Source organism: Barbus barbus (assembly GCF_936440315.1).
Source record: "Barbus barbus genome assembly, chromosome: 6".
Taxonomy (NCBI): Eukaryota; Metazoa; Chordata; class Actinopteri; order Cypriniformes; family Cyprinidae; genus Barbus; species Barbus barbus.
Window position 1 is genome coordinate 38,172,324 of NC_136734.1, and position 21,585 is coordinate 38,193,908.

Genomic DNA, 21,585 nt, shown 5'->3' on the forward strand with positions numbered 1-21,585 from the left:
CAAGGAATTTGTTGTATTGACAGAAGCTCCACAGTGCAACAGAAAGACAGCAACAGGACAGGAGACAGATAATAAAAGAATAATATACAAATAGGCAATGTACAAAGCAGCAAAAACACAATATATAATATAGACAACTATGTATGTACAGGTCAAGTATGTGCAAATTAGAAATGAGAAAATAAAAATAAAATAAGTGAGTGTGGTGAATGGATAATGTATTCAAGTTGTGTGTTCCACGTTTATTGTTGAGTGTTCATGAGATGGATTGCCTGAGGGAAGAAACTGTTCCTGTGTCTGGTCGTTCTGGTGCTCAGAGCTCTGTAGCGTCGACCAGACGGTAACAGTTCAAAGAGGGAGTGTGCTGGATGTGAGGGGTCCAGAGTGATTTTGCCAGCCCTTTTGCTCACTCTGGATAAGTACAGTTCTTGGAGAGTGGGGAGGGTCGTACCAATGATTCGCTCCGCAGTCCAGACTACCCTCCGTAGTCTTCTGAGGTCAGATTTGGTAGCTGAGCTGAACCAGACAGTTATTGAAGTGCAGAGGATGGATTCAATGATGGCAGAGTAGAACTGTTTCAGCAGCTGCTGTGGCAGGTTGAACTTCCTCAGCTGGCGAAGAAAGTACAACCTCTGCTGGGCCTTTCTGACAATGGAGTCTATGTGAATATCCCAGTTTTGAGCGTATTAAGCTCCAGGTTGTTAAAACTGCACCAGACAGCCAGCTCCTTAACCTCCTGTCTGAAAGCAGACTCGTCACCGTCCTGGATGAGGCCGATCAGTGTGGTGTCATCTGCAAACTTCATGAGCTTGACAGAGGGGTCTTTAGAAGTGCAGTCGTTGGTGTAGAGGGAGATGAGCAGTGGGGAGAGTACGCAGCCTTGAGGAGCTCCAGTGCTGATGGTACGGGTGCCGAATGTGAATTTACCAAGCTTTACTAGCTGCTGTCTATCTGTCAGGAAGCTGTTGATCCACTGACAGACGGAGGTGGGGACGGAGTGCTGGGTTAGTTTATTCTGAAGGGTTTCTGTGATGATGGTGTTAAAAGCGGAGCTGAAGTCCACAAACAGGATCTTCACATAAGTCCCTGGTCTGTCCAGATGCTTCAGGATGAAGTGCAGTCCCATGTGGACAGCATCATTCACAGACCTGTTTGCTCTGTAGGCAAACTGCAGGGGTCCAGTAAGGGACCGTTGATGTCCTTCAGATAAGCCAAAACTAGTCTTTCAAATGATTTCATGGCTACAGATGTTAGAGCCACAGGTCTGTAGTCATTAAGTCCAGTAATTTTGGGTTTCTTTGGGACGGGGATGATGGTGGAGCGTTTGAAGCATGAGATGAGGGCCAGCTGGTCAACACAGGATTTCAGACAGGCTGGTGACACACCGTCTGGGCCTGGTGCTTTCCTTCTTTTGTTCTGCCTGAAGACCTGGCACACATCTTCTTCGCTGATTTGAATTGTAGGTGTGGGGGAGAGGAGGGTTGCTGGAGGTGTTAATGGTTGTGTGGAGAGGTGTTCAGGGCGGGTGTGGGGTGTTTTTTCAAAATGACAATAAAACTTGTTCAAGTCGTCTGCCAGTTGTTGATTCTCCAGAGTGCTGGGGGATGGTGTCTTGTAACTGGTGATATCCTTCATGCCTTTCCACACTGAAGCAGGATCACTGGAAGAGAATTTGTTCCTTAGCTTGTGAGAATAATTCCTCTTTGCCACTCTGATCTCCTTTTCCATTGTGTATTTGGCCTGTTTGTACAAGACTTTATCCCCCTTTCTGTAAGCATCATCTTTGGCCTGACAGAGCTGTCTGAGTTTTGCAGTGAACCATGGTTTGTCATTGTTGTAGATTAGATGAGTCATGTTAGGAATGCACATATCCTCACAGAAACTGATATAAGATGTTACAGTCTCTGTGAGCTCGTCCAGATCGATGGCAGCGGATTCAAAAACAGACCAATCAGTGAGAGAGAAACAGGCTTGAAAGTCCTACTCTGTTTCATTAGTCCATCTTTTAACAGATCTTAATACAGGCTTTGCAGATTTAAGTTTCTGCCTGTAGGTTGGAATAAGATGAACCAAACAGTGATCAGAGAGTCCTAAAGCTGCTCGTGGAACCGAGTGAAATGCGTCCTTTATTGTTGTGTAACAGTGATCCAGTATATTACTGTCTCTGGTGGGACATGTGATGTGCTGTCTGTATTTTGGCAGTTTGTGGGAGAGATTTGCTTAAAGTCCCCGAGAATGATTAAAACAGATTCCAGTGTTGTTGCTCACTCTCTGTGATCAGATCAGGGAGTTTCTGTAAAGCTGTGCTCACGTGCGCTTGCGGTGGAATGTAGACACCCATGAGAATGAACGAGCAGAACTCCCACGGCGAATAGAACGGCTTGCAGTTAATGAAGAGCGTTTCTAGATCTGAACAGCACATCTTCTTTAACACAGTTACATCTGTACACCACCTCTCATTGATCCCATCGCCACGCAATTTCCCCGTTGATTCCGCATTGAGATCTGCTCCGATCCGCGTGAAATTAGGCACATGAATCGCGCTGTCTGGTATGTCGCCATTTAGCCAGGTTTCCGTCAAACACAGGGCAGCAGAGTTAGAAAAATCCTTGTTTGTCCGGGAGAGCAGAAGGAGTTCGTCCGTTTTGTTGGGTAGAGAGCGGAGATTCGCCAGATGGATGCTTGGTAACGCCGTTCGAAATCCGCGCTGTCAAAGCTTCACGAGCGCTCCGGCTCGCTTCCCCCGCCTGCGCCTCCTGTAGCGTTTGACCAGAGCTACGGCTCCGCCAACTACAATGTCCAGCAAAATTTCCGAAAAATCAAAATCCGGTAAAAGATTTTGTGGTGTGTTCTGCCGAATGTTCAGCAGGTCATCCCTGGTAAAACTGATCGTATTTGAAAAACAAAAAACTGGAAAAACAAACAAAAACAGTACAAACACTGGAGAGCAACGCACAATAGCTGCCATCATCGGCGCCATCTTGGTTTTCTCCCTTTAACCAAACTTCTGAATGTCTGTCAGAAAAGAAAGTACTTCTACTTTTTTAATACTCGAGTACAATTTTAAGTTGTACTTTTTTACTTTTACTCAAGTATGTTTTTGGCCAGATACTCGTACTTTTAATTAAGTAAAAATTGAGTACTTTTTACACCTGTTTGTTTGGTGTTGTTGAGTTGAGTGAACACTCTCTCATACAACCCATAGCCCCTTTGGCCTTCATCACCGCTAACTGATCACAGTGCTTTCTGAAGAGTGTAGATTACCATCCTGTATGTTTATTGTTAAAAGTAAAGGATAAACATAGTCTGTTACATGTTTTGGGCAACTTTTGTGTTATTTTTATGGGTGTATGCATGTGAAATGAGAGTGCCTTTTAATTTAAATTAAATTTGATTGAATTTGAGTGTAATTTAAGGTGGCAACCAGGATGCAGAATTGCAATTGGAATTCGAATGTAAGGAAGCAGAATTAAAATGAATTGAAACATATAACCGTATATGAAAATTAGTGGACCAGGGTGTGAACACTACCCCCCCCCCCCCCCCCCCCCCCCCACAAAAAAGCGCTATACAAATAAATAAACTTGAGACTTAATTTTCCTTCAGTAAATTCCGATTCCTGACATTCCAGTTCATCTTCCTGTGGGGTGTGACCAATTAAATTCCAAATCATTTAATTTGAAAATTAGCCAATTATTCAGATTTTTTCACAACCCTGGTACTTTTTATGGTGTCATTTTTGGAGCTTGCATTCATGCATTTATTGTACGTATATAAAAACACATAAACATCTGTGTCAAAAAGTAAACCAAATGAGACTGAGTAAATGGCGACGTTTCAGTGTAGTTGTCAGTTGTAGTTACAATTCTGCATATACACTGATGGAATGGCTCAAAAAGAGTTAATGCCCTCAACTTTGATTCATGGTTTGACTGTGAAAAGAATCACAACTTAAATGGGGAAACTGAGATTTTTATGCCTGCAGCCATCCAGTGCTGCCTCAGGTTAAAGAGTTAGCAGGTTTGGCTGCTCTTGATAAGCAGCATGGGTAGAGAGAGAGCGAGAGAGAGAGATAAATGATCCATCAGACAGAGAGGTCACATTGGCCACACTGTCTCCCACTGTCAATCAATAGATCTTCTATACTAGCACCGCCCTTCCCCACCCCTCCCATGCATTATTCATGATGTAGCAATGGATTTGAAACAAGCCACTAATTATTTATACAAGGCAGACACTACAGCTTAACAACTCATCAGGATGAGATAAATTATCCTGTTCCCTCACTAACATATGCTCTTACCCTCATCTGTTGGCCAAAACTGCTTGTGCCACACTTACTCAACTGTGGCCATTTTATTATAACATATGGCCCAAGCTATTCTGGTATACAGATTCATCATCTAAAATAAATAAATTTTAATATTGCTGGTGCATAAAGTGTTCAGACTGTGAATCGCGGCTGCTCATGGCAGTTAGTGCTAAAACAACACACATGGGCATAAAAGTACTGTGTCTGTACATAGTAAACTACTGCAACTTTTCAATTTACATTTGATTTTATTGTGCACTCTAGTGTGTATTTTATTCTCATGGTTTGTTACGCATATGAACGAATGATAAAAATGGCAGTATTATGTGCTGCATTAAATACAAATCAGCATTAACGTATAGAAAACATTTCTCAAGGGCATTAAGTGGTGTGGGAGAGAAACCTGCTTTCAGATCATCAGTCTAAAATATCCCCACCGTGACGCACTGTAGCGTAAATTCCAAGCACTGGTCTCAGATCAGGGATTAAAGTGGCAAAGACAGCAAGTTTTGACTGCAAGATGTGCGAGTGAGGGCTGAAGATCTCCTGTGGGGATTGTGTAATGAGAGAGGAGTCGCTGGGGGCCGTACGGAGAATAAATCTCCTTGCTTATATTAGCAAGCTAACAGCCTGATTATTCAGCACGTCTGCTGATTGACTTGGGTCACCTCATCTCTCTACCTGAGAGAAAGAGAAGGCAGATTCTCTTTTCATTTGTATTTGTCCTATCATATACCATAGCATATTTTTTCTCACACTATAACAATAATTACTGTTTTTGGATTATTGTAAGGGGTAGGTTTAGGGTGTAGGCGTTAATAAAACACAATCTAATGTAGAAAATGTAATTTATATTACAGTGTTTGCTGTATTTGCTGCATCCCTTCTAGCTACAACCATTTGTTGGTTGCATCTAACAAGCTGTTGTTAAAAACATAAGTCTCTACTGCTGACTCGTAAAAACATTTTATACATTTATTTATTTATAAGGGGATTTTTTTAGGCTGATGAAAGACACTACTGATATGATTCCATTTTTTTTTCTCTCACACCTCTTCATGCCCTTGATTTATGTGTATATATATTTCATTTGTAATTTTAGATTATAATATATATAAATTTTTATTATGTAATTTTTATTAAGAAAAATATGCATTCAGTTAAGAAAAGTGTGTGTGTGTGTGTGTGTGTGCACCTGGTATTCATCACGTCCTGGGGACCAAATGTCCCCACAAGGATAGTAATACCAGTAAATCTTAATCTTGTGGGGACATTTTTTGGTCCCCATGAGGAAACAAGCTTATAAATCATAGAGCATAAAGTTTTTTTGAAAATCTAAAAATGCAGCATGTTTCCTGTGAGGGCTAAGTTTAGGTGTTGGGTTGGTGTAGGGCAATAGCACATACAGATTGTACAGTATAAAAACCATTACGCCTATGGGATGTCCCCATAAAACATGGAAACCCAACGTGTGTGTGTGTGTGTGTGTGCGTGCGTGCGTGCGTGCGTGCGTGTGTGCGTGCGTGCGTGTGTGCGTGCGTGCGTGTGTGCGTGCGTGCGTGCGTGCGTGCGTGTGTGTGTACCTGGTATTCATCACGTCCTGGGGACCAAATGTCCCCACAAGGATAGTAATACCAGTAAATCTTAATCTTGTGGGGACATTTTTTGGTCCCCATGAGGAAACAAGCTTATAAATCATACAGCATAAAGTTTTTTGAAAATCTAAAAATGCAGCATGTTTCCTGTGAGGGCTAAGTTTAGGTGTAGGGTTGGTGTAGGGCAATAGCACATACAGATTGTACAGTATAAAAACCATTGCGCCTATGGGATGTCCCCATAAAACATGGAAACCCAACGTGTGTGTGTGTGTGTATTTTTTTTGTCAAACGATATTTTTTTTAAGGCTGATTAAAAATACTGATCTGAGACAGTTTTCTTTCCTACACCACTTAATGTCCTTGAAATGTTTAATATATTAATGGTGATTTTATATTAATATGGTACATCACATTGCTGTATTTAAGGGGCAAACAACACTCTTTAGCTATGACTGTATTCACAGTATAGCTTGGCCTCTTGTGTCTTCTTGCTCAGATAATAAAGAGGTGAGTGAGAACGCAGTGTTCAAACTCCACTCCATCACATCAGTCTTCTACAGGTGTTTCTGTGATCATGGTTGTACATAAATATATTCCTTGAAGGAATCAAACACAGCTGTTTTAAAAATCCTAAGAGCTTTAGTGTGGTTCATCTGGCCATCTGTATGTGATGTATAATAGCACTGATTCAGTCTGACTGCTGTCAGATTACGGCCCTGCAGCCAATGTTTTTAACAGACAAGACAGTGCAGAATGAACAGGGTGTACAACATGACATTTCCTTCACACTTTGATTGCTTGTGTGTGCATTTGGGTCTGTTTGTTTGTTGTGGGCTGCAGAGTCTGAGTGTTCATCAGAAATCCGCAACAACCCAGCAGAGGGTATAATTTACAGTGATTGCATTTGAATACTCTCTGACACATGCTCCGTGACAATTCTCCTTCCTTTCTTTCTGCTCTTCATTCTTCCTCAATTGCTTTGTCTCACTCCTTTTCACTTTGAGCAGGTTGAGACAAGTGTATCGGCAGTCAGACAGATTGGTTACTACCCGGGGGTTTTGGGGATTCGCTGTGGAAGTCGGCCGATAATGTCCATGCAAAAAAAAAAAAAAAAAACTGGTGAAACTAGTTATTTCAGCGAGCTGTCACACAGATAATTCTGGGAATGTCAATTTACAGTTTTTCAATTCAGAAATAAACTGTACATTTTACTGTATAATCACATGAACTATTCTTGTATAACTATCATTAAATGATGAATAATAATAATTATAAATTTATAATAAATATAAAAATTAAGTAAAAAAAAACTAATAGAGTAAATACATAACAATAAATAAATTATTCAATAAATGGGAGAGACTGGGGCAAGTTGTCAGGGAGATTTTAACCACTATTTGCTTGTAAAATCAGAATCAGAATCAGAATGAGCTTTATTGGCCAAGTATGTTTACACATACAAGGAATTTGTTGTAGTGACAGAAGCTCCACAGTGCAACAGAAAGACAGTAACAGGACAGGACACAGGTAATGAAACAAAATAACAGGAAATAGCCAATAACCAATGTACAAAGCAGCAAAAAAAATAAAAAATACACAATATATAATATATAATATAGGCGACTATGTATGTACAGGTGAAGTATGTGCAAATTAGAAATGAGAAAATAAAATAAGTGAGTGTGGTGAATGGATAATGTATTAGTTGTGTGTTCTACGTTTATTTATTGAGTGTTCATGAGATGTATTGACTGAGGGAAGAAACTGTTCCTGTGTCTGGTCGTTCTGGTGCTCAGAGCTCTGTAGCGTCGACCAGATGGTAACAGTTCAAAGAGGTTGTGTGCTGGATGTGAGGGGTCCAGAGTGATTTTACCAGCCCTTTTGCTCACTCTGGATAAGTACAGTTCTTGGAGAGTGGGGAGGGTTGTACCAATGATTCGCTCAGCAGTCCGGACTACCCTCCGTAGTCTTCTGAGGTCAGATTTGGTAGCTGAGCTGAACCAGACAGTTATTGAGGTGCAGAGGATGGATTCAATGATGGCAGAGTAGAACTGTTTCAGTAAGTCCTGTGGCAGGTTGAACTTCCTCAGCTGGCGAAGAAAGTACAGCCTCTGCTGGGCCTTCCTGACAATGGAGTCAATGTGAATATCCCACTTTAGGTCCTGAGAGATGGTGGTGCCCAAGAATCTGAATGACTCCACTGCAGTCACGGTGCTGTTCATGATGGTAAGTGGGGGGAGAGCAGGGGGGTTTCTCCTGAAGTCCACGATCATCTCCACAGTTTTGAGCGTGTTAAGCTCCAGGTTGTTGAGACTGCACCAGACAGCCAGCTCCTTAACCTCCTGTCTGTAAGCAGACTCGTCACCGTCCTGGATGAGGCCGATCAGTGTGGTGTCGTCTGCAAACTTCAGGAGCTTGACAGAGGGGTCTTTAGATGTGCAGTCGTTGGTGTAGAGGGAGAAGAGCAGTGGGGAGAGTACGCAGCCCTGAGGAGCTCCAGTGCTGATGGTTCGAGTGCTGGATGAGAATTTGCCAAGCTTTACTAACTGCTGTCTGTCTGTCAGGAAGCTGTTGATCCACTGGCAGACGGAGGTGGGGACGGAGAGCTGAGTTAGTTTATTTTGAAGGGTTTCCGGGATAATGGTGTTAAAAGCAGAGCTGAAGTCCACAAACAGGATCCTCACATAAGTCCCTGGTCTGTCCAGATGCTGCAGGATGAAGTGCAGTCCCATGTTGACTGCATCATCCACAGACCTGTTTGCTCTGTAGGCAAACTGCAGGGGGTCCAGTAAGGGTCCAGTGATGTCCTTCAGATGAGCCAGAACCAGTCTTTCGAATGATTTCATGGCTACAGACGTTAGTGCCACAGGTCTGTAGTCATTTAGTCCAGTAATTTTGTGTTTCTTTGGGACGGGGATGATGGTGGAGCGTTTGAAGCATGAGGGGACTTCACACAGCTCCAGTGATCTATTGAAGATCTGTGTGAAGATGGGGGCCAGCTGCTCAGCACAGATTTTTAGGCAGGCTGGTGACACACCATCTGGACCAGGTGCTTTCCTTCTTTTGTTTTTCCTGAAGACCTGGCACACATCGTCTTCGCTGATTTGAATTGTAGGTGTGGGGGAGAGAGGGGTTGCTGGAGGTGTGAATGGTTGTGTGGAGGGGTGTTCTGGGCGGGTGTGGGGTGATCGTTCAAAACGACAAAAGAACTCGTTTAAGTCGTCTGCCAGGTGTTGATTCTCCAGAGTGCTGGGGGGTGGTGTTTTGTAGCTGGTGATGTCCTTTAATCCAAGCCACACTGAAGCCGGATCGCTGGAAGAGAATTTGTTCCTGAGCTTGTCAGAATAATTCCTCTTTGCCACTCTGATCTCCTTTTCCAGTGTGTATTTGGCCTGTTTGTACAAGACTTTATCCCCCTTTCTGTGAGCATCTTCTTTGGCCTGACGGAGCTGTCTGAGTTTGGCAGTGAACCATGGTTTGTCATTGTTGTAGAATAGATGAGTCCTGGTAGGAATGCACATGTCCTCACAGAAACTGATATATGATGTTACAGTCTCTGTGAGCTCGTCCAGGTCATTTGCTGCAGCTTCAAAAACAGACCAATCAGTCAGGTCGAAACAGGCTTGTAAATCCCGCTCTGTTTCGTTAGTCCATCTTTTAACAGATCTTAATACAGGCTTCGCAGACTTAAGTTTCTGCCTGTAGGATGGAATAAGATGAACCAAACAGTGATCAGAGAGTCCTAAAGCTGCTCGTGGAACCGAGTGATATGCGTCCTTTATTGTTGTGTAACAGTGATCCAATATATTACTGTCTCTGGTGGGACATGTAACATGCTGTCTGTATTTTGGCAGTTCACGGGAGAGATTTGCTTTATTAAAGTCCCCGAGAATGATTAAAACAGAGTCCGGGTGTTGTTGTTCACTCTCTGTGATCAGATCAGCGAGTTTCTGTAGAGCTGTGCTCACGTGCGCTTGCGGTGGAATGTAAACACTCACGAGAATGAACGAGCAGAACTCCCGCGGCGAATAGAACGGCTTGCAGTTAATGAAGAGCGTTTCTAGATCTGAGCAGCACATCTTCTTTAAAACAGTTACATCTGTACACCACCTCTCATTGATGTAAAAGCATGTCCCGCCGCCGCGCGATTTCCCCGTTGATTCTGTGTCCCGATCTGCTCTTATCAGCTGGTAATTAGGCAGATGGATCGCGCTGTCCGGTATGTCGCCATTCAACCAGGTTTCCGTGAAACATAGAGCAGCAGAGTTAGAAAAGTCCTTGTTTGTCCGGGAGAGCAGAAGGAGTTCGTCCGTTTTGTTGGGTAGAGAGCGGAGATTCGCCAGATGGATGCTAGGCAACGCCGTTCTAAATCCGCGCTGACGAAGTTTCACGAGCGCGCCGGCTCTCTTTCCCCGTCTGCGCCTCCTGTAGCGTTTGACCAGAGCTACAGCTCCGCCAACTACAATGTCCAGCAAAACGTCCGAAAAATCAAAAACCGGTAGAAGATTTTGTGGTGTGTTCTGCCGAATGTTCAGTAGATCATCCCTGGTAAAGCTGATCTTATTTGAAAAACAAAAAACAGGAAAAACAAACAAAAACAATACAAACACCGAGGAGCAACGCACAATAGCTGCCATCAGCGGCGCCATTTTGTTTGTTTGTTTAAATTACACCTGTCCCATTAGATCTGTTACAGTTTTTCCTCATATAGAGTAAGGGAACTTTTACCATAGCCTCTTATAGTCTTTTACTGTTAAAATTACATCATTTTTTTTAATAGAGTACCTTCTTCATTTCCTATCTTTAATTTTTACAAACTTTAAATGCAAACAAAACGAAAAACTAAAATAAAACAACATTAAAATGGTTGTTGAAAAGCTGAAATAAAATCATAATTAACAAAAATAATCAATTCAGTAGTCTAACAATCTTGACTGTTGGTGATCATTGTTAAAAGCATTAACTAATGCTAAAACTGAAATGAAAGCTAAATTTAAATTGACCTATATACAGTATATATATATATATATCTGTATATAGGTCAAAGACGAAAAGGTGTTTAAGCATAAAAACAATAAGTGTAATACTACTTTAAATTGTATGCTGCCCCAAAAAAAAAAAAACTTTTCTGTTTAATTTAATTGCAATTTTGTTTTTCTGAGCAAGAATAGATATCATACACTTTTTTTTTCTTTTTTCCCTGATTTACAGAAGACACCCACTAAAATGTCATTCAGTGTAACAATCTTATTTACAACAAAAATCAATTTATGACATATTAAAAGACTAATTAATTTCACCCCAAATACTAATTAGTTGTAATTTTTCATTTTTTAAATTTGCCACTATCCTAGGTTTTGCCCATTTGTCAGTAAGATTTTTTTTTTTTTTTTACTCCTTTAAATCACAATAAAATGTAATATGCTCCCTAATTCTTTATATATTGTAATATGTGCAAGTCAGAATAAGCATGTTGTTTGAATTTTTACATAAATATTGTGTTACACTGAACAACAATGTAACATTATTTCAACCAAATTGACATTTTATTCTCCAAAAACTTATTTGAAACCTTAAAAGTAGACACTTTACTTGCATTTAATGTGCTTTCTATGGACATCAAATCACTTTTGTAAATTTCTTTTGCATCTTAACGTCTTTGACCCATATAGTTTGTGTTTAGTAGGATGCAGATGCAAGTGCTCCTGGAATAGATGAGTTTTCAGCTTCTCTTGTACAAGATCTTAGCGTAACTGATTTAAAATGCATATGCATATAAACACTGTTCGGTTTGTTGTGGTTATCTTGTGAAGTTTTTAAACTGCTTTTTTATGGCCAGTTTTCTGTTTTCCCTGCTCAAAGTCTTTCTTTATCGAACAAAACAAATAGAATGTTCCCGAGCACAAGAAGCAGACTGTTTGTTTGTCTGTAGCTCAGTCTTGACACTCACTTAACATTCAGCAGAGCAGAGACTGATGGATTTAATTATGATTCTGTCCATGTGAGTGTGTGAATGATTTCTCAACATTCCAGAATGCAAATAGCAGGAGAGGAGGGAATTGTGCATGATGGGACTCAGGCAGAGAAAAGAACGAGTGTGGGGGTATTGCATGTCTGATTAGTTAGAAAGCGCTTTAAAAATGATAGTTTAACTGGTTTGTGGTATGAGGGCATATCGGCAGCCAAAAAGTGACGAGAACAGGATGCATGACTCATGATGTGGGTGAGATGGGAACATCATTCTCCTTTCTAAAGAATATTATAGAAGTGCAACTGTCAGATTACCTGGCACTGTATGATACAGGGTACAAAACATGACAAATAATCAGCGAAAGAAAGTGCTTAGAAAAGGTTGCTTGTCAAACTAATTATATTGAGTTGTTTCTCAGCTCAGTTCTTCTATAAATTCCCAAAAATCAGTTTTTCTTACAACAACTCGAACAACAGAGTTGACATGCAATCGTTGCAACTATGTGTAAAACTGAGAAGATTGAATGATTTGCTTGTTTGTTTACTGTGTTGTATAAAAATACCAACTGATTATACTTGGTTTGCGCACCTAAAAGTGTTTTTGGTTTGTGTAATTGTTTATCTAAAATAACATATAATTATTCTTGAATGAATTAATAATGTGAACAATAACAATGAATATTACATAATTTCTAATATATGCATTTATAATAAATTAATAATAAATAAAACATGCATTTCTAATAAATAAATGTGATTTTTGCTATTGTGTAACTAATTAAAAACAAGAAATTATTATATATAATAATAACAACTCTATAAAAACTCTATAAAAGATTATTGCTCTGGGGTTTATATTATATATTGCTTTGTAGTCATGCCTTTTTTTTTTTTTTTTTCATGTTTTCCTTTTATTTCTTATAGACTCCAGTCCAGATGGACATTTGTTGCATCTGACAGTGTGCTTTGTGCTCTAAAGTCTCATATGTGGGTTGTGTATTCTAAAGCTATATATTTAAATAATGTTAACCCCAAAACCCCAACTTTGATTGATTTGTCTGGAGAACTCCATTTGTGTTTGTATGTTTGCATGTGAGCAGTCTGGCTCTTCTAACAGCCAGATGACTGTGTTTTTGATGAATTGTCCAACAATCATTTGATTGACTGCTTCTTGTTTTGTTTTGTGGCAGTGTCACCATGTCAGTATTCTCACAGTACAAGCATCAGACCTGTCCTGATGGATCTGCAGGGAGGAAACCATGTCAGAAAGCTGCCAGGGAGCCAAACAGGTGCTTGGCAAAACCGTCAGTCCTCGCAGACTTCCCCGCTGTTGTGTATTTATATACAGTTGACTCTAGAACCGTTTCCGCCCACCTTCCCCCTGTCTGTCTCTCAGATCCAAGATCTTATCAGCTGTTTGAAACTGAAGTGTTAGACTGCTGCCCGCACAGACTATAAGTCCAGATAAGAGATATAGACGTTTCAGATTAGTGCTGACAGAGCTCAACAAAAGTCAAGTGCTTCTACCCAACAGGACACCAGGGGAAGTATATGAAGATGTGCTCCTGGCAAAAAGCTCGGAAATTGGGGTAAAACTGGCTTTAGGCCATTTCAATGAAAGTTTCATAAGCTTCAGTTTGTCACTTTGCTGATCTGATCTGAATTATGTAGCTGATGAGAAACATTATATGTGACCCTGGACCACAAAACCATAAGTGTCAATTTTTCTAAATTTAGATTTATACGTCATCTGAAAGTGAATAAATAAGCTTTCCATTGATGTATGGTTTGTTAGAATTTGTTATCGGACGATATTTGGCTGAGATACAACTATTTGAAAATCTGGAATCTGAGTGTGCAAAAAAATCTAAATATTGAGAAAATCACCTTAAAAGTTGTCCAAATTAAGTTCTTAGCAATGCATATTACTAATCAAAAATGAAGTTTTAATATATTTGCAGTTGTAAATTTACAAAGTATCTTCATGGAACAATTAATATCCTAATGATTTTTGGCATAAAAGAAAAATGGATCATTTTATCCATACAGTGTATTGTTGGCCATTGCTACAAATATACCCCAGCAACTTAAGACTGGTTTTGTGCTCCAGGGTCACATATAAGAAATGATAGGATAAAGTTTAAATTGATGATTTGTTTCTTACTGCGTGAGTTGTTTTGCTGCACAAGATGTTAATGGATGGACTGGAGTGGTGTGGATCACTGTGATGTTTTTATCAGCTGTTTGGACCCTCATTCTGACGGCACCCATTCACTGCAGTGGAGCTATTGGTGAGCAAGTGATGTAATGCTAAGTTTCTCCAAGTCTCTTCCAATGAAAAAAACTAGCAATTTTAGATGGCCTGAGTGTGAGTAATTTTATTTTGTATTTAATTTGAGTGCTGAGAGAAACAAGTCATGTTCTATTTGAACAGAAGCCACAACGAACAGAATAGCTTGAAACAACAGTTCGTCTCCATCAAAGCTACAGTTAAATGTTGGTCTTTCAGCAACCTGTTCTTTTGGATATTAAATATAATAATCAATAAGTGAAGGAGTGAAAATATCAAATTGTTGCACTAAAGTGGAAAGTCATATAATTATATACAATTATAAGACTTTTGTGTAGGACAGAAATTCATCCTGGAGAGCATTATGATTAAAGGGAGATGTTGGCTGTTCTTCTGTTTCAAGTAAATTATTTGAACACCTAGCAGTTGGTATGATCACACCTTGATGCCTAAATTAGATGGTAGTCCGTTCTGAACGATATCATAGCTAGCGTGTCAGAATTTTCCAAGCCTAGCAATTATTATAAAAGTGGTGTAATTTCACCCAAGACATGCCATGAAAACTTACCAGTTTTTTTCTTTAGGACTGACTGTAAGTATATTTAATTTTTTCAGTGACTCTCAGATTAGGATGTTGAACAAATAACTGATGTAACAGACACTAAAAAGGGAGAATTCAAAAATAAATATGTATTTTCAATTTTAAAAAAGCGTTCTTACAAAGTCACTATAGTCAATAACATGTATTAAAGCAACAAACCACTTCAGTGCCTGTTACCACAGGTTTGACCATCAACAGGGTTTTTTTAGTTTAATTTATTTTGCACAAGAATAAAATAAATACAATAAACTAAACTAAGCTTAATAGTTCAACTATGTTTATGTTTGCCAAGCAGTGTTATAGAATTCAACTGACATGCTGTCACTGGTGTGCATGTAGGTATTGCTAAAGTTGTATGCTTTTCAGAAGTTTTACAATTATAATGTGGAAGTTAAGAACATATAACATGTGAATGTGAAAAACTGAATGTGTGAAGTATTAATGTTTGTAGGAAGTTGCAGTTCTCATCAGTAAGTCAGCGGGGCCAGGGGCCACAGTGTAATTGTTTGTGCCAGTCTGAGGGACGCCGCTAATATATTTTACTCTAAGCCTTTTCAACACCAGGATTTATATTGTATTAAAACCAGTCCTGACACACTGAGGTTGCTTCTCTCCCAGCTTCAACCTTGAGAGCAATGGCAATGTCCCTTTCCCACAGCTCTCTCCAGGGACAGAAAAAAGAGGACGTAATAAGAGGAGTGAGTGGTGTAGATGGACTGCCATCATGTGACCCTGCTGCCCACTGCTTCTGCACCGAGAGGAGAAACTGACCCACAGAGGCTCACCTTACACTGATCTACATCGCATGGTGGGTAGTGCAGTGATGCTACCATATTTTACATTTAATCATTAAGCAGACGCTTTTATCCAACGAGGATATTAGAAGCAATCAAAACAGGTCAAGTCACCTTTATTTATATAGCACTTTATACAATACAGATTGTGTCAAAGCAGCTTTACTAAATAGGAAGATAGTGTCGAAAAAAAGGACAATAGTAAGCACTTTCTAGTTAAAGTCATTCATCATTGATTCAGTGACGTCATCGTCCAGCTCAGTTCAGTTCAAATAATATTTGTGCAATCAAATTGACAGAAATTGTTGAATTAAGCAATATGTAAGTGATGTGACAAGTCCTGATTAGTTTAACGCAGTCCACGTAGTTAGGTTTTTTTTTTTGTTTTTGCTTTTTTGTTATATTATAGAATATTTAATCATAATATTAATACCTTAAAATATTAAAAAAAAAATATATTATACTTTAAAGTTCATTTTAATTTTAGTAAATTAAGTTTTAGTAATTCTGTGCTTTTGTAAGTTATGTTTTTTTGAACATGATACATACACATACATGCATATATGTGTGTGTGGTCAGTGTAAACGGATGCATTTCAATTAAAAATATATATATTTAAATGTGTGTGTGTGTGTGTGTGTGTGTATGTATGTGTATATATACATACATACACACACACACACTCACCTAAAGGATTATTAGGAACACCTGTTAAATTTCTCATTAATGCAATTATCTAATCAACCAATCACATGGCAGTTGCTTCAATGCATTTAGGGGTGTGGTCCTGGTCAAGACAATCTCCTGAACTCCAAACTGAATGTCAGAATGGGAAAGAAAGGTGATTTAAGCAATTTTGAGCGTGGCATGGTTGTTGGTGCCAGACGGGCCGGTCTGAGTATTTCACAATCTGCTCAGTTACTGGATTTTCACGCACAACCATTTCTAGGGTTTACAAAGAATGGTGTGAAAAGGGAAAAACATCCAGTATGCGGCAGTCCTGTGGGCGAAAATGCCTTGTTGATGCTAGAGGTCAGAGGACAATGGGCCGACTGATTCAAGCTGATAGAAGAGCATCTTTGACTGAAATAACCACTCGTTACAACCGAGGTATGCAGCAAAGCATTTGTGAAGCCACAACACGCACAACCTTGAGGCGGATGGGCTACAACAGCAGAAGACCCCACCGGGTACCACTCATCTCCACTACAAATAGGAAAAAGAGGCTACAATTTGCACGAGCTCACCAAAATTGGACGGTTGAAGACTGGAAAAATGTTGCCTGGTCTGATGAGTCTCGATTTCTGTTGAGACATTCAGATGGTAGAGTCAGAATTTGGCGTAAACAGAATGAGAACATGGATCCATCATGCCTTGTTACCACTGTGCAGGCTGGTGGTGGTGGTGTAAGGGTGTGGGGGATGTTTTCTTGGTACACTTTAGGCCCCTTAGTGCCAATTGGGCATCGTTTAAATGCCACGGCCTACCTGAGCATTGTTTCTGACCACGTCCATCCCTTTATGACCACCATGTACCCATCCTCTGATGGCTACTTCCAGCAGGATAATGCACCATGTCACAAAGCTCAAATCATTTCAAATTGGTTTCTTGAACATGACACTGAGTTCACTGTACTAAAATGGCCCCCACAGTCATCTCAACCCAATAGAGCATCTTTGGGATGTGGTGGAACGGGAGCTTCGTGCCCTGGATGTGCATCCCACAAATCTCCATCAACTGCAAGATGCTATCCTATGAATATGGGCCAACATTTCTAAAGAATGCTTTCAGCACCTTGTTGAATCAATGCCACGTAGAATTAAGGCAGTTCTGAAGGCGAAAGTGTGTGTGTGTGTGTGTGTGTAGGTTTTATTTATTTTATTCCTTTTAGTATTTAGTAAATTGTAGTACTTAGTTAATTTCAGTTCATACATTTTTAATGTATTTCATTCAAATAATAAAGCAGTGTTGATTCAGTAACTGATGGAGTTTATTCGGTGAAGGATCCATCAGACTAATTTAAACAGTACCTCTTCAGAGTTTGCCAGTCAGTCAGACTTAACAGCTTGTGCTGTAGGCTACATTGCGTGCAGCTCCTTAGGACAAGATGTATTTTCTTTGCTATTATTTCTTGATGTACAATCTTTTTGTCTTATCACATTAGGCTACTTCCATTATTTCTGCTTCCAGGTTCTTTGTTTAAAGAGAAAGTAAAAAAAGGTATTTTTTTTTCCCTCACTTCAAGATAAACTAGTTTTGCAGTTGGAGTCTAAATGATGAAAAATGAGAATGGAATTCATAACTTCAAAACTCATTTTCCTGCAAGTGTTCAAATAGATTTAAGCAAAACCGTGTTCAGCTTCATACAGTGCGCTGCTGTCATATCCATCAAATCTGTCGACAGGTTGAGATGGTAAAAGACTCGGGCCTCGACAGCCTCTCTGTGGTGAGATCTCCCGTGAGGTTTCCTCTCTGACAGACGGACCACTCATTGACCTCCACTGTCTGTTTCTGCAAAAGGCAGCGTGGCCCAAATGTCACCTGTCCATTCATAATTCATACAACCCAAATATACAAACATCACATTTTAACTTAAATTTGATGGGCTTTTGTCACAAAGTTAGTAGTCTTTCAAAGTTTTGAGTGTTCTTGTCATGATAATTGATGGGTGACAATTTGTTTTCCAAAAATAAGAACTTATTTGAGAACTACTGTCATACGTATATTGTCATCTCACGTCAGAGATGTAGACAGTCACACAGCCGAGCAACAAATTGAGTTGTCAGGAATATGTGCAAATGAAAATTTAAATAGCTTGTTAAGACAAAGCTGAATAACTTCAAAAGATGTGGAAAGTATAGCCAAGTGTCATACAAACTACTTTTATGGTGCTTTTTTCATTATTTTTAGAGGTCACCAGCTCCAGTCCCCATTCACTTCTATTGAACAGGAGGGGAAAACAGCTTGGACATTCTGCTAAACATCTCCTGTTGTGTTCCACACATGAAAGTCAAAGTTTGGAACCACAGAAGGGTGAGTAAATTAGTTTCCAGTGAACTTTAAAAGAATGTAATCAGAAATGAACAATGAACAACTAATACATGTGTTTCGGCCTTTTCTGCCATTGAAGTGCATACCAAACAAACCCACAACCATGCTTCAATCCACACTCAACATTCTTGAATTCCTTCTTGTTTATTGAATCCGAACAATTAGTTGATGAAACATCGTTTTTGACCACTTCAACTTAATGAAGTGGTCAAAAACTAAATTTCTCCCAACCGTATGCCAGTCCATTCATTCTCCGCCTTTTGTGATCTCAAACTCATTCACGTACCTCACTTTCACGATCAAGGTAGATTCAATTAAACAAGCAATAACATATCTAAACACAAACGTGAAATTAATAAGCTTTCTTTAATGGCTCCAACAGACTGTCTCCACACGGAGTCAGCCGGAGTAGTGAGCTATTACTCTTCGCACTGGTCTGAGAGGTGAAAGTCTGAGAGTGTGTAAATCATGAAATGTGCTGTGTGTGAGGTTTCAGGCTGTGGGTTTTTGAGGGGACGGCTTTTAAATTGTGTTTAGCTCCGAGTCAGACCTTGTGAGATGTAGGCAGCACATGTGTCACTTCCACTCATCACTCATCGTTTTCTGACCTGTCTCCCTCAATCTAAAGGCACCGTAGCCTATACATATACTCACTCTATACTGTTAAGATTGTGGCTTTCAGAGCTGGTTTGCTTTGTTTTTAGATTTCATATTCTCAAACTAACATGTTTTTTTTTTTTTTTCTGATCAGCTGCTGCTTTGATTGACATTTCAATGCAGTGTTGCATTTTTAAAGGTGTTTAGCATTTTTGGGGCCACAGTGCATTACCTTTTAAATGTGTGTTCATTTTTATATATATATATAATAAATGTACACATACATATGTTAAAAAAAGAAGTTTACTTTATATAAGTCTCTTATGCTGACTAAGGCTGCATTCTTTTGTGAAATATAATAACAATTTAAAATAGCTGTTTTTTTATTTTAAAATATAATTTATTTCTATATTTTCAGCAGCCATTACTTTAGTCTTCAATGTCACATAATCCTTCAGAAATTATTTTAATATGCTGATTTGGTGGTTAAGAAAGCTTTATTATCAATGCTGGAAACAGTTGTGCTGTTTAATATTTTTGTAGAAACTACACTGCCTGTTCAAAAAAAAAAAGTCACCACCTGGATTTAACTAGCAAATAGGTAAGATCCTCCCATTGGATAATTACTGCATGGATGATTATGTTATGTGCCCAAAGAATGAGTTCAGCCGACTACCTGAATATACTGAATGACCAGGATATTCCATCAATTATTTTTTTTCTTCCCTGATGGCACGGGCATATTCCAAGATGACAATGCCAGGATTCATCGGGCTCAAATTGTGAAATTGTGGTTCAGGGAGCATGAGACATCCTTTTCACACATGGATTGGCCACCACAGAGTCAGACCTTAACCCCACTGAGAATCTTTGGGATGTGCTGGAGAAGACTTTGCACAGCGGTCCGACTCTTCCATCATCAATACAAGATCATGGCAAAAAATGAATGCAACTCTAGATGGAAATAAATGTTGTGACATTACAGAAGCTTATCGGAGTGATGCCACGGCAAATGGGTGCCGTAATCAAAGCTAAAGGCGGTCCAACAAAATATTGACTTATGACTTTCATAACTTTTTTTATTTTTTTGGACGGGCAGTGTATTTTTCAGGATTATTTCATGAATAAAAATAACTGTTTATTTGAAATAGAAATCTCTTGTAGCATTATGTCTTTACTGTCACTTCTGATCAACTGAATGCATCCTTGCTGAATAAAAGTATCAATTTCTTTATTAAAAAAAAATACTGACCACAAGCTTTTGAAAGCTGTCTTGTATGTGAACCACTTTTGCCTTTAGAATCTGTAAGTAAACAACACTCTAAAATGGCATCTAACATTTATATAAATGTTCAGATCAACAGGATTGAAGTGACTGCAGCTGTTTCTTTCAGAAAAATGGCATCACTCCAAACTCCGACACCAAAAAGAGCATTTGAGCCCCAGAGAGCTGACACTCTCAAGCCCTAGGCAAGGCCTCTGGACTGATATGGTGAGCAGAGAAATGTGAATTAGAAATGAATGCTTTTGAACACTGAATACAGACGCTTCTGACTTATATAAGAGGCATATTGTTCATGCTAGTGGTCTCTTTATGAATTAGTTTGCATGTGTGTTAATGTGCGGATCTCAGGTGTTTATCCTCTAGTGTTAAAACGCAGCTGTTCCTGCTTTAAGAGACATTTCCATCGTTTGCACAATGCTAAGCCATCCATTAAACACCAAGCCATCCACTAGGGTCATAACTCTTGCCACCTGTAAAAGAAAGTTGTTCATGTTTGATGAGTTTTACATTTGTGTAGAATCAAAAGCTTTTGCATTAATGTGAATCTTCGGTATGCGAGTACTGTGGATACTGTGGCATTTATGAAGGTCAAAAGCTTTTCACTTGTGTGGGGGTTGCCAGTTGACATCAGTTAACCATCATCATCATTCTAGTTTAAAAGAGAAGTGAGATTCAATAATATTTGATGTCCTTTCAAAGATTCTGCAGTATTCCGTTAGTCAGAATATTCAGATAGCTTCTTAATCGTAGTCAATTTAATGAACAATATAAAAAGGACATACTATTAGGCTAGTCATTAGTCTGAGATAAAACTGTAGGATAATAGATCCAGTGACCATTCACCAAGATGATTTGTACAATACCGTTCAAAAGTTTGAGGTCAGTAAGATTTCATTTTTATAAATCAGTACTTTCAGTCAGCAAGGATGCATTGAATACATCAACTTGACAGTAAAGACTTTTACAAAAATGTTATTTAAAAATAAACTTATTTTGAACTGTCTATTAAAGGAAAAAAAATTCACAAAAATTGATAAATGTTCCTTGAGTATCAAATTAGAATATCTGAAATCTGACACTGAAGACT